The sequence below is a fragment of the Phyllobates terribilis genome, unplaced genomic scaffold, assembly GCF_046119375.1.
Source record: "Phyllobates terribilis strain yellow unplaced genomic scaffold, ASM4611937v1 Scaffold_8__6_contigs__length_399053987, whole genome shotgun sequence".
Classification (NCBI taxonomy): Eukaryota; Metazoa; Chordata; class Amphibia; order Anura; family Dendrobatidae; genus Phyllobates; species Phyllobates terribilis.
The window spans coordinates 300,183,746-300,200,127 of record NW_027362768.1 but is presented as its reverse complement, the minus strand read 5'-3'; the positions used below and the strand labels follow the sequence as shown (position 1 = coordinate 300,200,127).

The window sequence follows — 16,382 nt, the reverse complement described above, 5'->3', positions numbered from 1 at the left end:
GTGCGCGCTCTTGCACAGTGGGAGATGGACCACCATGCAAGGACGCCGCCAGGTATGTTACATTTGCGTGTGTTTCCTCCTCAGTAAAAAAGCAGCCATAGAGTGTCCGGGAACCTTCCCACACACTTTTCTTAGCCAGGACTGCTTCTCGGCAGGGTTGGACGGTCCCAGCATAGAATCCTCTGGTGTGCCTTGCTTCTACCTCAGGAGAGTTCATGATAGCGCTAACTTTGCAGCTGCTATGGGGCTCTTGAGCAGGTGAGAAAGGTTAGCCCTCAGAATCAAATCCTCTGGTGGGCACAATGTTTTTCAATCTGAAACAGCTTCTCAGTGAGGGTAGTATTTCACCACAGCCATATTCTTTAGCTCGGTGAAAGGACTGGCATAGAGGGAAACCATATTGTCATTTCTCCGTCACCAGGTTCCGCTCATTATCACACACGACCATGCCTGGCTGTATGTTCAGTGATGAGAGCCACAGATCAGGCTGCTGTGTTACAGCTTTCAACAACTCTGCATCACTGGGCACTTTGTCAATTAAGCATGTTATCTTCAGCACAGCCTGTTGCCGCTTGGCCAAGGCAGTGCTGCAGTGCTGTTAGCTTGTGACTGATGTTTTTTATACTAAAGAAAGATCCTATTGTTTGTTTTTTTTACATTATTTTTTAAGACAAATGCATTCACCGGGAAATGTCATTTTAACATTTTACAACCTTATCTGGCAATGTGGTGTGTGACACATCATCAGACACATCCTGTTTTATTTATGATGGAGGGACTCTGAAAGTCATAAAGCCTATTTTTACAGGGACATCAGACGGCCCTTACTATTCTTAAAAGGCCAGCAGTCGGCCCTAGCTATTGTTAGAGAGCCATCAGCCGGCTATGCTTTGTTGTTCCCATTATTAGCAAGTGGGTCTCCTATACTGTTATTGCGTATCCAGTGACTGCAAGGGCTGCCAAAAATTTGGACACAGCCCAATACCCCTTTGAAGAGACATAGAGGAGAGTCTCAGTAAAAAAAAATGTTCCAATTATAAAAGAGCGGGTCTCCTATAGTGGTAATGCCCATGCTGTGACTGCAAGGGCTGCCAAAATTTGGGAAAAACCCCACTAAGAATTTAAAGACACATAGAGCAGGGCCACAGTAACAAGGTACGACATGTTCCCATTAGAAAGGAGAGGGTCTGCTATAAGTTATAGGGTATGCAGTGAGTCCAACGGCTAACCAATTTTAGGAAAAACCCCACTAAGAATTTAAAGACACACAGAGCAGGGCCACAGTAACAAGTACAACATGTTCCCATTAGAAAGGAGAGGGTCTGCTATACAGTTATAGGGTATGCAGTGAGTCCAACGGCTGACCAATTTTAGGAAAAACCCCACTAAGAATTTAAAGACACATAGAGCAGGGCCACAGTAACAAGGTACGACATGTTCCCATTAGAAAGGAGAGAGTCTGCTATACAGTTATAGGGTATGCAGTAAGTCCAACGGCTGACCAATTTTAGGAAAAACCCCACTAAGAATTTAAAGACACAGAGCAGGGCCACAGTAACAACAAATTCCCATTAGAAAGGAGAGAGTCTCCCATAGTGTTGGCCTATTCAGTGAATGCAAGGGCTGCCAAAAATTTGGAGGCACTTCAATGCCCCTTGGAAGAGACGTGGAGGAGGGCCTCATAAAAAAATGTTCCCATTATAAAGGAGCGGGCCTCCTATACTTGTAATGCCCATGCACTAAGTGTATGGGCTGACAAACATTTACCCCTGGGGGGTATACATGAACATGGGCATCATAAACACCGTTTAAAAAAATTCTGTGGGTGTTGCATCACGGACCACGGTCACCCTGGTGATATGATAGTGGAGGATGAGGAGAAGGAGGAGGACAAGAGCAAATAGACAAAATCAGGAAGCATATACCCATGTGTGGGTGTGAAAAGGTGCATGGGAATACACCTCCAAAGAAAAGACACTGGATTTGAGTTTATGTTACGCTGCTATCATTCGGTGGTGTTGAGAAGTCTGGCCCAATCCAGCCCTTGTTAATTTTTTTAAGAGTCAGCCTGTCAGCATTTTCAGTTGACAGGCGGATGCGCTTATCAGCTAAAATTCCACCAGCGGCACTTAAAACTCGCTCTGATGAAACTCTGGCGGCAGGGCAGGCCAGGACCTCCAAGACATAGAGAGCCAGTTCATTCCACGTATCCAGCTTGGATACCCAATAATTATAAGGCACAGAGGAATCACGGAGGACGTTGGTACGGTCGGCAAGGTACTCCCTCAGCATCTTCCCAAACTTTGCACTCCTTGTGAGAGTACCCCGTGCCTCAGGGCCTGTGCGATGGAAGGGTCTGAGAAAACTCTCCCAGAACTTTGACAGTGTTCCCCTGCCTCTGCTGGATTGAAGTTGTTTTTCTCTCGCCTGTACTCCTTGGCTGTCCAACGAAGTGTGCCCTCTGCCGCCTGCGTTTTCAGATGGGAATTTTTTTAATAGTTCCGCAACAAGGTCCTTCTGGTACAGCCCCATTTTTGTAGACCTGTCCGCCTCAGGAATAAGAGATATAAAGTTCTCCCTGTAGCGTGGGACTAGAAGTGTCACCAACCAGTAATGACTGGCACCCAAAATTTTGAGAACGCGAGGATCATGGAAAAGACAGCGTAACATAAACTCAGCCATGCGTGCCAGACTACTAACAGGCAAGACTTCTGTGTCCTCACCAAGAGGATGACTGACCATGCTCTCCTCCTCTTCCTCCTCTCTGTCCTCTGGCCATCCATGCTAAACAGACCGTATGACAGCTGTGCAGGTAGTACCGTTTATAGTGCATGAAACTAGCTCCTGTCCTTCCTCCTCCTCCTCCTCTTCCTCATTGTCACCCAATCCACGTTGGGATGAGATGAGGCTTGGCTGTGTGTAATCACCCTGTAAGGTTCCTTGCTCCATATCATCGTGCTCCACCTGCAATGCATCCTCTTTGATTGTGAGCAGAGAGCGTTTCAGAAGACAGAGAAGTGGGATGGTGACGCTAATTATGGCGTCATCGCCGCTCACCATCTTGGTGGAGTCCTCAAAGTTTTGGAGGATGGTACATATGTCTGACATCCATGTCCACTCCTGAGGTCTTATGTGTGGAGTCTGAACTGAATACCGACGGCCTTGTTGATGCTGGTACTCAACAACTGCCCTCTTCTGCTCACAAATCCTTCTCAACATCTGCAGTGTAGAGTTCCAACGCGTGGGGACATCACACACCAGTCTATAAGACGGAAGCTGCAAACGCTGCTGAAACACTGCAAGGACGGCAGAAGCTGTAGCTGACTTTGTAAAATGGGCACACAGGCGGCGTACTTTAACAAGCAGATCCGGCAGCTCCGGGTAGGATTTGAGAAACCGCTGAACCACGAGGTTAAGCACATGGGCCAGGCATGGTATGTGTGTGAGCTCGCCTCGCCTCAGAGAAGCCACCAGGTTCCGGCCATTGTCACACACGACCATGCCTGGCTGTAGGTTCAGCGGTGTGAGCCACAGATCTGCCTGCTCTTTCAGAGCTGTCCACAACTCTTCAGCATTGTGTGTTTTTTCACCTAAGCATATTAGCTTCAGCACAGCCTGTTGCCACTTGGCCGAGGCAGTGCTGCAGTGCTTCCAGCTTGTGACTGATGTGGTCATTTCGGAGATGGAGGCTGAAGAGGATGAGGTGCAGGAGCTGTAGACCGTGGGGGCAACCCTGATTGACCTAGGGCCCGCAATCCTTGGCGTCGGGAGGACGTGTTCCATCCCAAGGTCCGACTGGGTCCCGGCTTCCACTATGTTAACCCAGTGTGCTGTCAGCGAGATGTACCGTCCCTGCCCACAAGCACTTGTCCGTGGTTAGGTGGACTTTAGCGGTAACTGCGTTGTTGAGAGCACGGCTAATGTTTTGGGACACGTGCTTGTGTAATGCGGGGACGGCACACCGGGAGAAATAGTGGCGGCTGGGAGCCGAGTACCGAGGGACAGCCTCCGCCATCAGGTTGCGGAATGTTTCCGTCTCCACGAGTCTAAAATACAACATTTCGAGTGCAAGCAGTCGTGAAATGTGAGAATTTAGTAGTGTGGCCTGTGGGGCGTTGGCTGCATATTTGCTCTTGCGTTCCAAGGACTGGGGTATGGACAATTGAACGCTGCGCTGGGACAAGGACATAGATGTGCTTCCTGATGCTGCTACTTGAGAGTGTGCAACGACAGGTGCAGGGCAGGAGGCGTCTTCGCATGCACCATGGACAGGGGATTGGCTTGCATGCACAACAGCGGAAGAAGCAATGGTGCCACCCGCAGACACTGTTCCTGGACCCTGGGGTTCGGCCCACAAAGTCAGGTGCTTTGCTGCCATGTGCCTGATCATGGTGGTGGTGGTCAGGCTGGTCGTTTTGCCACCCCTGCTGATGCTGGCCTGGCAGGTGGTGCAAATGGCCTTTTTGGGGTTATTGGCAGAGTCTTTAAAAAACAACCAGACTCGAGAAGACCTAACAGTTGTACTGGCAACTTCATTCGCGTTGGTGTTACGGGGAACGGTTGCCTGCCTTCTGTCTGCGGCCACCACACTGCTTCTTCCTGCCTGTTGGGGTGCTCTGCCTCCCTCCCCCTGTGTGCTGCTGTCCTCGCTCTGCATGTCCTCCTGCCAAGTTGTGTCAGTTACTATATCATCCACCACCTCGTCTTCCACTTCCGCACCCTGGTCCTCCTCCTGACTTTCTGGCAATTGTGTCTCATCATCGTCCACCTCTTGTGACACTTTCTCACCGTCACCTTCGTGTGACTGTGGCTGCTCAAATATTTGGGCATCGCTACACACGATCTCCTCTTGCCCCGCTTCAAGTGGACTGGGTGAGAGGCCCGAATCTATAAATGGAAAAGTGAACAGCTCTTCAGAGTGTCCAAGTGTGGGATCAGTTGTCTCTGGGTACTCGGCATGGTGGGAGGAAGGAGGATCAGGGTGAGGAATATGCAGTCCAGACTCACGGCTACTGAGACTTGACCGTGTGGAACACAGGGTGGTGGTGGTGGCTAAGTGACTGGAAGCATTATCCGCTATCCAACCAACAACCTTTTGACACTGCTCTGAGTTCAATAATGGTGTGCTGCGGTCCCCTAGAAATTGGGACAGGAAGGTCAGGCGAGAAGATGTGGGTGTTTGTTGTGGCACAATTTCGGCTTGCCCACGGCCTTGTCCTCGGCCTCTGCATGCACCATTACCATCAGGTCCAGTTCCCCGTCCCTTGCCACGTGCCTTGCCCATTTTAAATGGAGGACAGTATCTTCCACGCTCACTACAAATGACTGAGTTTGGACCGAACTTATATGTGATCCGTGTGATAGAGAAAACAGAGTTTTAAATACCTGGCCTGTAGGTAACTAGTTTGAACAGTAAACTGCTGTGAATTGCTTCAATGACACACTAAAGGAAATTTTTAATGGAGGCCAGAAATGGCAGTATTTTCTGACAATATATATGTGATTCGTGTGACAGAGAAAACACAATTTTAAATAGCTGGATTTCTGGCGCTCTAATATGGAAAGGACCTGGCTGTATTCTGCAGTGCCAACAAGCAAATGGCGCAGAAAAAAATGGTGTTCTCTGGATTGCTTTTTAAGCAAATAATGAGGATTAAGATCCAAAGAAAAGTATTCCTGGCCCCTGAGACCTGGGCCTTTGTATATAAATATCTAACAGCAGCAGAAGGCAGAATTGGAATGGAGCCTCTTGTGCTATATGCACTGCAGTCTGCTATATACCCTGCCTGCCTATACACCCTGCCTGCCTGATATCTCTGCAGATGGATTAGTCCTCAGAAGGACTGTTTGTTAAGATGGATATGTGTAATGTACGGTTTTTCTCCCTACACTACCTAATACACGATCAAATCTCTCCCTGACACAGCAGTAGCTCTCCCTACACTGTCTGATTCCGGAGTGACTGTGACGAGCACAGCGGCGCCAGGTCTGATATAGACCTGATGACACTGTGCGGCCAGCCAATCACTGTAATGCCCACAACCAACAAGGCTACGGCATTACAGTGCATGGCAGGCAATCCCTGCATGTTCTTTGGCTCTCTAAAGAGCGCCAAACATGCAGGGAGGGGACCCGAGCTCCCACCTGAGCAACCCGGAAATACTCGACGAGCGCCGAGCATCTTGAGCAGTGAGATGCTCGGGCGAGCACCGAGCAGTGGCGAGCATGCTCGCTCATCACTAATCAGCTACCTTTAAAGGGATAACCTGTGTCTTTGACTACATCATACCTGCCCACAATTCCAAATATGCTGGGACTGTCCTGAATTTTCATACACAATCCTGGCAAATTTGTATTGTCGCTGACTGATTGTAGACAAGATTTATGTAAGCCCTGCAAAAAAGTGGGCATTCCAGGGTGAGCCAGGGCATTGTTGAGAGGTATAAATGTAAGAAAAAACTGGCTTCCAGGAAAAAATTTCCCCCCCAATTTTTTTTTCTTTTTTCTATTGATAGAAAAATAGTTCAGATCAGTTCAGGTAATGAGATAAAAATTCAATGGATAAATCACATCATAGGATCCAGCTACGCGTTTTGATCATGATACTATGCTCTTTGTCAAATTTTTGGGGGAAATTTTTTCCTGGAAGCCAGTTTCTTCTTACATTTATACTGTTTCTACTACGTGAGACCACACGTTACCAGGCTTCCCTGCATCAGGAGCATGTGAGAACCAGGTGAGCTGAATTTATTTTATTTTTTACATTGTTGAGAGGTTTGGGGGTGTTCCTGGGTGGAATTGGTGGCATGTAAACTTCCATAAACATCCCTATTGCTACTTTATGTACACAGACAAACAGTCACAGAAGTCTGACAGGATTTACAACAGTTTCAGTTTGCTTCCTCCTGCTGTTCCATAATACACAGTAATCCAATTACTCTGCCTATATATAACTAGATGGTGGCCTGTTTCAAACGCATCGAGTTTCAAACGCATCGGGTATTCTAGAATATGTATGCGGTACACCGGGCGCAATCAGCACAGTGGTGTTTAAATTTGGCGCCAATATCACTGATTGGTCGCGGCCGCCGGCCGGCCGCGACCAATCAGCGAACCGTGTTAGTGAGGGCCGGAGAGCGTGTTTAAATTTGGCGCCAATCAGCACAGCAGTTTTTAAATTTGGCGCCAATATCGCTGATTGGTCGTGGCCAGCGGCCGCGACCAATCAGCACAGCGGTTTTTAAATTTGCCGCCAATATCGCTGATTGGTAGCGACCAATCAGCGAACCGTGTTAGTGAGGGACGGAGAGCCTGTTTAAATTTGGCGCCAATATCGCTGATTAGTCGCGGCCGGGACCAATCAGCACAGTGGTGTTTAAATTTGGCGCCAATATCACTGATTAGTCGTGCCACTCCCCGGTCCTCCCTTCACACTTGCCGTTGGGAGATCAGCGGCCCTAGCCTCTGATCTCTCGACGGTAGCCGCATGGAGGTCAGCGGCGCCGCCGGTCGGGGTACTTCGGCTGCATCGCCGCTGACCTCTGTGCAGAGTGGTGTTTAAAGTTGGCGCCAATATCGCTGATCTCCCGACGGTAGCCACATGGAGGTCAGCGGCGCCGCCGGTCAGGGTAGTTCTGCTGCGATCAGCCGGGAGATGACCGGCTGGCGCCGGTCATCTCCCGGCTGCAACTCCGCTGACCTCTGTGCGGCAGATGAGCCGCTAACGGCCGCCATCTTTTTTCTGAAATCCCGCGTCGCTGATTGGCCGTGGCTGGACCAATCAGCGACGCGGGATTTCCTGGACAGACAGACAGACGGGATAAGACAATTATATATATTAGATAACATTCAGTATAACGTACAAGACAGCAGGAGGACACCCGCACACATTTCTCCTTAGCTTCCATAGTGAACACTCAAAGCCTCCCCCACACAGTAAGATACTAACATAGTAACATAGGTTGAATAAAGACCTAGGTCCATCAGTTTAACCTTCCTCCCCCAATTGTACTCCCTACACTAAGATTACACTAACTTACTATCTAACTGGGACTTGGCCTCACAATGTATTATTATAATTACCATTTTTATTATTGCTGCACTATTACAATTAAAAATGTACCCATTTATAATTTTTTTAATTAGTTTTATATTTTGTATTACTCTTGTGATTCTAATAAAGATATTACTAAAATCCCTATGCCTAAATCTGTTGATCCAGAAGAAGGCACAAAAACCCCAGGACACATTCAGCCAATTTACGTCACAGAGGAAAAATTCCTTATTGACCCCGAGAAAAGGCGATCAGTCCTAGAACCCTGGATCAAATCTACTGTAATTATGATACTAGTTATGTAATTACTATTATCGTATTAAATGTACTACTATAGGTGTAACATTTTGTCTATTTTAACTGTAACAAACAATGTGATGTGTATCGAGGAAATCGCCCAGCCCTTTTTTGGAAGCTGTTATAGTGTCGGCCATCACTACCTCTTGTGGTCGGCATTCCACAGTCTGACTGCTCTGACTGTAAAAAACCCTTTCCTGTTTAGGTGCTGGAATCGCCTTTCTTCCACCCGTAATGAGAGCCCCCTGGTCCTTAGTATGGTCTTTGGAAGGAATAAGTTATATGCTAGTCCTTTGTACTGACCACACATATATATATTTATATGGATCCCATATTCTAGATGTGGCCTCACTAGTGATTTATAAAGGGGTAACAGTACATTGGGATCGCAGGATTTTATCTCTCTTTATACATCTTAAAATCTTGTTTGCTCTTGCGGCAGCTGCCTGACATTGAGTGCTGCTGCTCAGCTTACTTGTAACCAGAGTACCCAAGTCCTTCTCCTGTTCTGTAGTCCTGAGTATACTCCCATTTAATGTACAGTATATGCAGCAATAGGATTACTCCGTCCTAGGTGCATTACTCTATATTTATCTACATTAAACCTCATCCGCCAAGTGTTTGCCCATTCAGACATCTTATCCAGATCGTTCTGCAATATTGTAATGTCAAGATCAGATTTTAATATCCTACATAGTTTGGTGTCGTCAACAAAAACTGACACCTTACTCTCAATCCCATCCACAAGGTCATTAATAAAGAGATTAAAAAGAATTGGTCCTAGCACATATCCCTGCGGCCCCCACTGCTGACTATATCCCATTTAGAGATGTACCTTTTATGACGACTCTCTGTTTCCTATCATTTAGTCAATTCCTTACCCATCTACATATAGTTCCCCCAAGTCCTTGCTTCTGTAGCTTCAGTATAAGGCTGCTATGTGGTACAGTATCAAATGCCTTTGCAAAGTCCAGATAAATCACGTCAGCCACATTACCAACATCCAGATTTGCACTTACCTCCTCATAGAAACCCGGCATGTTGGTTAGACATGTCTTATCTTTCATGAATCCGTGCTGATTATCATTTATTATATTATTCTCTGCGATATATCTCTGCAGGTCATCTCTTATGATGCCCTCAAAAACTTTGCACACTATTGATGTCAGACTTACTGGACGGTAGTTACCTGGATCCAACTTTTTACCTTTCTTAAATATCAGTACCACAGCAGCTATCCTCCAATCCTGTGACACTACCCATTACGAGAGTCTAAGAATACGAGATACAGTGGTTGTCAATTACTGAGCTCAATTCCCTCAGTATCCGTGGGTGAATGCCATCTGGGCCGGGGGATTTGTCAATGTTTAATTTATCAGTCGCAGGCATACTTCTTTTTGTGTTAAACTAGTTATATCAGGTGGTGAACTTTGATTTTTTTGCCCTGTTGACAGATTCCTGGAACAGACGGTTTGTTGGTGAACATGCAAGAAAAGTGCCTGTTTAATATCGCAGCCTTTTCTTTGTCCTCTATAATTATTTTGTTATTATCGTCTTTTAAGGGGCCGATACCATTTGTTTTTTTCTTTTTGGCGTTGATGTATGTATAAAAGTTTTTGGGATTTCTTGTAATGTCGCTGGCGACTTGTTCTCTGTAGATAATTTTGCTAGCTTGATTTCTTTTTTACATTTCTTATTTAGGTCTTTATACTCCTGAAATTCTATTTCTGTATTCTCGGCCTTCAAGATTTTGAATGCCGTTTGTTTTTGTCTTATTAAACTTTGTACTGTCCATAATGGTTTCTTTTATTCCTGGATATTTTATTGCCACAGAATATACATTTTCTACAGGATTCTAGTAGTATTTCCTTAAACACCGCCCACTGGATTCCTATATATACAAACACCAGTCATTTCCATGAATAATATACAAGTTATATTACATTTTTTCCATCTAACCTATGTATCATACTTCTCAGCTTCCTCTTCTCTATAACGTACTGTCCACAGATAGGACTACATGTACAACATGATGGGTTACCATTAACGCACCAGAGATTTATCACTAAATTAGACAGAATTTTTTTATTTTATCTTCATAATTATATATATTTGAGAATGGTTTTATATTTTGGTTTCATTTTACTTCATTAAGTTTTCCAGGGGATGAAAGTTTGTCTTTTAGTCTGTTTAATGTTAAATACAAATTAATGGGGAAAAAAAATACAAACAAAAGTAGAAAAACATTTTTCAAGGATTCTAGGAAAATAAAAATTTGTTAATTGTGTTTAATGTCATATGATGTACAAGTTTCTGAAAGAAACAAAATAGCACAATTAATATTAATTTCAGCCAAAAGCAAAATGAATACCGGCACTCTCAGTATAGTTATCCCCAATTACACAGCGGTGCTTTGCAATAACAGCAGAGAGTAGTACAATGTGTAAGCCATGCAGAGAAAAAGAAAATTGCAGCACGCATCGGTCATAGAAAATTCCAGGATTTTATTTCAAAGAATGAAAAAGCGGCTGGGAGACTTGTGAAACACTGGAAAGTACAGACAATAGACGATTCATGCTAGGTTACCAGGAAGAAGCACTCAAGGGCGAAACGGCTGGCCATACTTTGCAGTGTTTTCACTCTGCAATTTAATTCTTTGAAATACAATTGTGGAAATTATTATGACCAGTGAGTGATGACATTTTCTTCTTCCCTGTATGGTTGAATATTAATTTGGATTTACTAATAGGTTTCAGATACTTTTTGACAAGGAGTGTGGTTTGGCTCAAAAGAGCATGGTTTGGAGGAAAACAGGTGACACCATGTGACAAATCGTGGTCAAAACAAGCCAACCATTAGGTGGTGTAAAGTTAGGCAAAATCGTCTAAACATAGACTAAACTTATTATTCAGCTTGTGACAAAGTTGGAGAATTTACAGATGGTATAGTCTAAGAACCAAATTCATCAAGACAGGAGATATGGGAGCGTACTGGAGTCAAACGCTCCTGATTCATGAAGTGGTGCACGACTCTTCATGAATCTGGAGCGTCTTATGAGTGGAGTATGTCTACATTTGTTATGCCAGAAATCTCACTCCAGTCAGGTGCTGGAGTCAGATTTCTGGAGTAGGGAATGCCAAAGCTCATCAAGAATTAGACAGGCTGTGGCGTCAAGTCCCCGTCGTGCCCCTGTTCCACCGCAGCTGCACCCATTTCTGTAGAGCTGGAAAAACTGATGTGAAAATGCCAAAAGTTAGGTACCTAAATTTTGCAACTTTTTAAAGTTTTTACTCCACAATTCTGGTGTGAAAGCTTTGTTTAATTGGGCCCTAAGTTTGCCAAATAGTGGACAGGATTGATAAATCTACTCCATTGTGTGTTTCCTTCAAGAATACATATGTGCACATCCACTAGATGCCTACGTCTCAACATCAAGGTCAGTATTGCACCAGATACACCGTGCGCTTGTCTGCTCCTTCTACGAAATCTGATGCTTTCAATAATTCCATCTTTTATACTTCCGCGTGTTTCAGTTGTTAGAACAGTTATAATCGTTGCTTATATGGCCCATAGACATACATATAGTACCGTTCATGCTAGGACCATTGTGCTGATTTCTAATCAGCCCTTATGAATTGATATCGAAAGAGAACTTGATAACATCTTCATCTTCAATCTGATCTTCACACACATAATACAGGGTCATTTTTATTTATCTATAAGGAATGAAAGAAATATGGAAATATCAGAAATACAAATTTACTTATCAACCCTTTAACAAGCCTTGAAATATGACTTAGGAAAAAGTCAAATCAGAATCATATTTTGGAGACAGTGTTTCGGGGTATTGCCCCTCATCAGTGCAAAGTAAGAGATCTGATTTGGCTACTTCCAATACGTGTCACTATAGTTCAAGTCCTCTTCCTCTCTGAAGAGACAATTTGCATATTTAATTTCCCAGAAGAGCATGCAAGACGTTTAAGTCTCCTCATAATGGCGTGCCAGACTTGGCATGTCACTCTCCACAAGTAGAAACCTTACCCCTTATATAGGAGTTTAGTAATTATTTATGGTCACATCCTACAGCAATAAATCGATCCATAAACTAGCATGTTCAGAATCAATCTGTAATATATCTCTCTGCTTATTAATTTCCATTATTTTACATCTAGGAAAAAAAAAGCTTTCAAAAGATTTGCCTTTTATACAGTATGAACAGAATTTGCTCTGTCACACAAATAACCTGGAATTTGTGATAGAAAGTTTCCTGTTTGAAAATCTTGAGGAACATGAAAAGGATCTGTCAACAGATTTCACAGTACATATACAGTACAGACCAAAAGTTTGGACACACCTTCTCATTTAAAGATTTTTCTGTATTTTCATGACTATGAAAATTGTACATTCACACTGAAGGCATCAAAACTATGAATTAACACATGTGGAATTATATACTTAACAAAAAAGTGTGAAACAACTGAAAATATGTCTTATATTCTAGGTTCTTCAAAGTAGCCACCTTTTGCTTTAATTACTGCTTTGCACACTCTTGGCATTCTCTTGATGAGCTTCAAGAGGTAGTCACCGGAAATGGTCTTCCAACAATCTTGAAGGAGTTCCCAGAGATGCTTAGCACTTGTTGGCCCTTTTGCCTTCACTCTGCGGTCCAGCTCACCCCAAACCATCTCGATTGGGTTCAGGTCTGGTGACTGTGGAGGCCAGGTCATCTGGCGTAGCACCCCATCACTCTCCTTCTTGGTCAAATAGCCCTTATACAGCCTGGAGGTGTGTTTGGGGTCATTGTCCTGTTAAAAAATAAATGATGGTCCAACTAAACGCAAACCGGATGGAATAACATGCTGCTGCAAGATGCTGTGGTAGCCACGCTGGTTCAGTATGCCTTCAATTTTGAATAAATCCCCAACAGTGTCACCAGCAAAGCACCCCCACACCATCACACCTCCTCCTCCATGCGTCACGGTGGGAACCAGGCATGTAGAGTACATCCGTTCACCTTTTCTGCGTCGCACAAAGACACGGTGGTTGGAACCAAAGATCTCAAATTTGGACTCATAAGACCAAAGCACAGATTTCCACTGGTCTAATGTCAATTCCTTGTGTTCTTTAGCCCAAACAAGTCTCTTCTGCTTGTTGCCTGTCCTTAGCAGTGGTTACCTAGCAGCTATTTTACCATGAAGGCCTGCTGCACAAAGTCTCCTCTTAACAGTTGTTGTAGAGATGTGTCTGCTGCTAGAACTCTGTGTGGCATTGACCTGGTCTCTAATCTGAGCTGCTGTTAACCTGCGATTTCTGAGGCTGGTGACTCGGATAAACTTATCCTCAGAAGCAGAGGTGACTCTTGGTCTTCCTTTCCTGGGGCGATCCTCATGTGAGCCAGTTTCTTTGAAGCGCTTGATAGTTTTTGCAACTACACTTTCAAAGTTTGCCCAATTTTTCGCACTGACTGACCTTCATTTCTTAAAGTAATGATGGCCACTCATTTTTCTTTACTTAGTTGCTTTTTTCTTGCCATAATACAAATTCTAACAGTCTATTCAGTAGGACTATCAGCTGTGTATCCACCAGACTTCTGCACAACACAACTGATGGTCCCAACCTCATTTATAAGGCAAGAAATCCCACTTGTTAAACCTGACAGGGCACACCTGTGAAGTGAAAACCATTTCCGGTGACTACCTCTTGAAGCTCATCAAGAGAATGCCAAGAGTGTGCAAAGCAGTCATCAAAGCAAAAGGTGGCTACTTTGAAGAACCTAGAATATAAGACATATTTTCAGTTGTTCCACACTTTTTTGTTAAGTATATAATTCCACATGTGTTAATTCATAGTTTTGATGCCTTCAGTGTGAATGTACAATTTCCATAGCGATGAAAATACAGAAAAATCTTTAAATGAGAAGGTGTGTCCAAACTTTTGGTCTGTACTGTACATTATTACATAGGTGGGGAAAAAAATAGGTTTGATGAGGCCAGTGTACTTACTATGAAAATCTATGTTAGCATTGCTCATTAGTTCTAAGAAATGTATTTAATAATGATCATGGTTTATATTCTGAGATCTGGTGACCGATACTTTTTAAAGAGTTAGCTATTAGTTGTGCCCTACAAAAAACTTCCTTATACATCTGTATTGCATCTGTCAAGTAAAACTTCAGCGACTGGACTTCATGCACATGACAGAGCTAAGCACATGGAGATTGAATGAAGCCACATACTGAAATGGTTCCATACACGTTAGGGAAGGGTGGGCTAATGGTGCATTGATTTGCTTGATTTTCCTACCTAGCACCACCACTAGGTGCTAGATTCACATGTTATTATTGCTGCTATGACATGAGTATCCTTCATCAAGTCTTGCACATGCACTCTTTCAGCCTCTTCCAATTGTACTGAACATTTGGTCAATGCATGGTCAGTACATCAATGTTGCCTTTGCCCTAGGAATAAAGAGGAAGATGTATGTACCAGGTACATGAGCAAGAATGTCGGATGATGCCTGTGAAGCAGCAGTGCCATTGAGATGTCAATCTACCACCCCATGTACAAATTTCTTAATATATAATCTTTTAAAGAGTAACCAAACTTTTTTTTACTTAATTATCCTCCAGACATTGCAAACTTATGATTTTTTTGTAATATACTTAATTATCTTACCTTGCTTCCTTCTCTCACAAACACTAGTCTACAGTGCTGTTTCAATGCCAAATTCATGGTCCTTTAGAAGCTGCTCTTAATTGCTGCTCAGCCAAGATCCCTAAACTATATTTTAACAATCCTTTCCTGTCTGCGCTTCTCTGCTCCCTACCAGCTAACCCCGAAATTAGACAGGGAAATTACCCTACACAGACTGAATGGAATGTACGACTCTTTGCTGAGCAGCAGATAAAAGCAGCTTCTAAAGGAGCATAAACTGGGCTTTGAAACAGCACTGCATCATAGTTTTTGGCAGAGGAGAAAGCAAAATACAGTAAAAACATAACAAAAATCACAAACTTTACAATACCTCGAAGATAATTAATTTAAAAAAAAGTTTAGATACTCTTAAAATGATGTAAATTATGTGATTTTGCTTCAGTCATTTATTTGTAATCTTGCTTAAAGAAGGGGCCTCTGTGCTCTGGGAGCCTGCAAATATATATTTTTTCCTTGGATAGCCAATTTACATAAATTTATCTGTCTAACAAGTTACCACAACACATTTTTATATTTTTGCTGTACAACTAATTGTCAGCGGAAATCCCAATTGGATTAATGGAGTCATATATATCTTAATAGTCATCCTCACAGAGTACATCAGAACTTACAAAGTGTTCCAAGGTCGTTTAAAAGGTCATACAAACTTTTTCCTATTTTTCTAGTGGGTAGGAAGTGAAAAGCTTCCCGCCAATGAAATCGCCGAAATGTTGACAGCGATATGATCTACTCTATTAAAATTCTATTCTGCTGGTGTGATTATACTGATGGGTTAGGGTACAGGATAGAAGGGCAGGGTGATTAGAGTATTGCATGGCTTATAAGCCTCCTCACACTGGCATGCCAGGCATGTCACTCTCCAGAAGGAGACACATTAGAAGTCACAAGCAATTAATGAAATGCAGATTTTTGGGGTCAAACGCACCTCTAACTAAACACATCCACGCCACTTACTCCTTCTTGATCACTTTACATTTGCTTGTCTTTGACTGATCTTTGATTTTCTTGGTTTTATCAGGTTTGGGCTCCTTTTCTCCTCTAGGCAGTGAAGCATAGGAAGTCGCTGCTATTGATGCATAGATTATCAGTCCTTGATATCCGCCCAAAATCAGGCAGATTGGCTGTGCGACCACAAAGAGGCAGAATACATTGAGAGAGGCAGCCGTTCCCAGCTCCAACCTGTTCCCCCGACTCTCCCAGGACAAAGCGGCAAAATAGATCAGAGCTATGGCCGGGTAGAAGAGCTGTTCTTCCATGTTCAAGAGTATCGAGAGGAGCAAGGGGTAAAGTCTAAAGGTTTAAGCTTTAGGTAAAGGTGC

At 43.7% G+C, this 16,382-nt stretch overlaps 1 long non-coding RNA gene across 1 annotated transcript; it reads right to left on the bottom strand.

Moving 5' to 3' along the window:
* Nucleotides 1-10,618: 10,618 nt before the first annotated feature.
* Nucleotides 10,619-16,382, bottom strand: LOC141157358 (uncharacterized). The gene is made up of 2 exons (XR_012247786.1): nt 16,018-16,382; nt 10,619-12,066 (listed from the first exon to the last, which is right to left on the bottom strand). It is a non-coding gene; the product is annotated as an uncharacterized lncRNA (long non-coding RNA).